This window comes from Nomascus leucogenys, chromosome 5, assembly GCF_006542625.1.
Source record: "Nomascus leucogenys isolate Asia chromosome 5, Asia_NLE_v1, whole genome shotgun sequence".
NCBI classification, from domain to species: domain Eukaryota; kingdom Metazoa; phylum Chordata; class Mammalia; order Primates; family Hylobatidae; genus Nomascus; species Nomascus leucogenys.
This window is the reverse complement of record NC_044385.1, coordinates 59,754,263-59,758,163: the sequence shown is the minus strand read 5'-3', so window position 1 is coordinate 59,758,163 and position 3,901 is coordinate 59,754,263.

Sequence of the window (3,901 nt, the reverse complement as noted above, 5' to 3'; positions counted from 1 at the left end):
AGATCATGAGGACAGAAGCCTAATGAACAGGGTTGGTGCACTTAGAAAAGAGGCCCCAGAGAGCTGTCTTGCCACTTCCACTATGTGAGGATGCAGTGAGATGGCACCATCTGTGAGCCAGAAAGTGGACACCCACCAGACATTGAATCTGCGGATGCATTGATCTTTGACTTCCCAGCCTCCAGAACTGTCAGAGATAAATGTCTGTTGCTTATAAGCCACCCAGTTTATGGTATTTTGTTACAGCAGCCCAAACAGAGTAAGACAACTGCCAACCAATTCCACCTAAACAGTCCCTCCAGTGTGTCTACCACCCTGTACCTGGTCACCACCATCTTTTTCAGATGCCACCCAATCCCTGCTGGGTTCCTTCAGCCACCTCCAGCTGAGTCATTGCCTTCAGACTTTTCCACATTCAGCAGTTGTATGATCTGTCACCAAGAGGAGTTTATGAAATGCAACTCTCTGGTTTTATAAAACCATATCCCTGGCCAAAACCCTTTGATGGCCCCCACTCCCCCTAGAATAAAACTCAAATTCCTTAGCATGGCCTCTGGACTGGCATGCCCTGGCCCACTCCCTCTGTTTCCTTACTCATTGCCCCCTCCTTCCTACAATCCACCGTTCCCAGTAGTGATTTCTCAATTCCTTAAACTCTGGGTGCACCCTTGTTTCAGGACCTTTGAATCTGCTCCTTTTTCTGGAATGTTCTCCTTGTTCCACTCCCCAGTCTCTACCAACCTGAGCAGCTCTATTCCTTCTTCCTCCAGCAAGTCTTGCCCAACACTCCCCAGCCTTGTTTAGTGGATTCTTCTACGATCCAGCATCGTCCTTTAATAAAACGCTAATTGCATAATTGCCCTGTGCTATAACTGTCTACTTCCTTGTACAAAAGGGTGCACCCCGTGAAGCTGTAAATGCCCAGGGAAGAGGATCACATCTACCTTGTTTCCTGTGATCACCCAGAACCTAACATATTGCTTGCTCATAAACATCTGTTGATGGATGACTGTTGACAGATGGCTGGAGAACTAAAGGAGAATGCCTTCTGGGAATGGGATGTGACTGGGTGCCAGTAGGTTGTGACAGTATCACACATTCAGAGTCTTGGGATGAGACCCTGAGTGTCTTCCCCACAAATCCTGAAACCTGTGTGGCAAGAAGAGAAAGCTGAGCTGGCTGCAGTTTTATTTGCCTGGTGTACCCCTGGCCTTGTGAGAAAGACAGTGAAAGAAGATGAAGCCTGCTTAAGGTTAAGATCAGGCAGAGGAAAAACAGACATCTGATAATTGTCCTGGCAGAGTCCCAGGCAGGGCAGCAGCTCCCTGAGTGGAGAAGGGGCACACAAGCTTAAGGCAGAGATCCTGGTCAGGGCTGGTGAGGAAGGGATGGATTCGGAATGCAGCATCACTCAAATTGCCTTCAAGGGCAGCCCATCTAAGAACCTGTGCTGTCTTTTCTTTGTAATACATTCCTGTCCCTCTCTGAGATGTAAGTGTGGTTTGGGGCTGATTCAGGGCAATAAATCCTGTGTTTGCAGAATGTAGTCACTGATTTGGGACTTAGGGTCTCATCAGTATGCAGTCCAGTAAAAATAGCAAAGGCCATATTTTACTGCACTCTGTCTAAAGTAAGCAAACTTTCACCTGAAGACACTCTCAGATGACTTCTTTTCTTGCTCTTCTTTTCTCCTTGAAAATTTACAGGGAATGTTGTGGTCATAAGAAACTTCTCTTTCACTGGGCTTCATGCTGCAAAGTTAGTGAGCTCCAGCCCACAGTGTCCAGCTGTCTTTGCTGTTACTGCATTCTTTTCTCCAATGCGTCGATAAGACTCGTGTTCATAGCAAGTCCAGCACCATGCATATTGTGCACATTTGTGAAAACTTGTTCAAGAAGTAAATATACTTCTCAGCCCCTAACACCAAGAGGACAACAGAGTAATCATCCCACAGTGACCTTCATTTGTAGACAATCAGATTAGGGAGACTCTGAGTTGGGGGCAGGTGGGCTGGGGTTGGGAGGTGGATGAATGGGTTGTTTTCTGTATTGTTTCTGAGAAGAAAAATCTTCCATGCCAAGCAGTGGTGAATGAGACTGTTCACTCAGGCTTTGGTATAGTGCAATGTGGAAAGCCACCCCAAACGGGAAGAGGACACAGTGATGAAGACCATGGGGTTATTGTAATGATTGGCACTGCCGTTGTTGAGTGGTTACTACAAGCCAAGCACTCTGCTAAATGTTTTACATGGATTATTTTATTTAACCCTCACAAAACCTAGGAAGTGAGTAGAATAATGAGGCCCATTTGCAGTGAGATTACTGAGGTCCAGAACCACCCTCCCTGACACTCCTCAAGTCTGGGTTCTTGGTAGAAAGTGGAGAACTGGAGTCCAACCATGTGCTGTCAACCCGGGGACCTGCTGCCTCCGTCAGTGTCCAGGAGGTCTGAGTCTAGCTCTGTTCCTAATAGCTGTGTGACCTTGTGTACTTAGGTCTGTGTGCTTCAGAGCAACATGAGGTATATAAGGTTGTTGTGAGAATTATATAAAATAAGGCATGTATTAGTTAGGGTGATACTAGGTCCTGTAGTAAAGCCCAACATTTTGGTGGCTTGACACAATAAAAGTTTACCGCCTGGATACAGACCATTGCAGGTGTGTCTGATCGGTGGCAGGTGCTGGTGGCGGTGGATGGCTCTGCTCCACGAAGTCTTCAGGGATCTAGGCTAATGATGGCTTTGTATCTTTGATGTGTGATTTCCAGGACCATTACACGCACAGACCAGAGGAGAATGTTGGCAGGGGTAGTCCCACGTATGGTGAGGTCTGAAGGGTCAATTTCAGGAACTTTCTTTAAGAAATGAACACAAAGTGGCCCATGTGCTACAGCCCCTCCCTAGGCTTGAAAGGGGCCCTGCAGGAGAGGGATCCTGCAGCCTAGGATTCATTAGCTTCCTGGCAAACTCACATCCATAGTTGGATGGAACTTGGGGACATGGCCACGTTTGGCTCCACAATGCTGGGAAACACTGTCTAGACTGCCCAAAATAGATGACTGCTGGCAGCTGCTGCCATGTGTGTAAAGCGCTTCTAACAGTGCCTGGCACGGCAAGAGCTAGGAAGCGTCAGCTACTGTTCTTCTGCTTACAATGCAGCATGGGAATTTCCATCAAGCCAGCAGTGCCCTGAGAGCTGCCTGTCATATTTTCACCAACATGCTCTAGGCATCATATTGGGTGCTCAGATGGAGTTTTAGTCTCAGATGGAGCTCAGTTCTCAGATGGAGCTTCAGCTATTGTATAGAGAGAGGAATGAGACAATCTTGCCATGGCTTCAGAGAGCACAATTAAGATGGAAGCTGGAAGATGAGGTATCGTCCTTAACAAGGGCAGAACTTTCTATTAGAATAGAAGCAGAGGTGTTGGGGAGGAGGTTCGTGTGTGGGACTGGCCAGCATGACTGCAGGTGCTTTTCAGGCCCTGGCTGCTAAGATCCTCTAAGTGTTGGGTAGGTCCCGCTAATTATCCGCAACTGGGAGCCTGTCTTCAATGACCACACGTGGGAAATGTTGAAGTTTTCTGTTCATCATTGAGTAATGAAGGTGAGAAAAGACTAACATGAGCATAGAGTGCTGTTTTTTAACCTCTGCAATATTGGGGTCTGTGTAGAGGAATAAAGAGCACTCATTTTTGGAAATAGAAGAGTAGAATTCTAATAGTCACTAGGCAATAGATTCTTCCTCCCTTACAGTCATAAAGAAAATGGCTTGTAACCAAGCCCTACATTTTCGGCCAAAAGGCAGATTAAAAGTTAAAAGCACATCAGCACACTGTTATGAAGCATTTGCTGTAAACAGGTGAATTGGTGTAGCTCAGCCTTCTGAACTAGGGGTGATTTTGC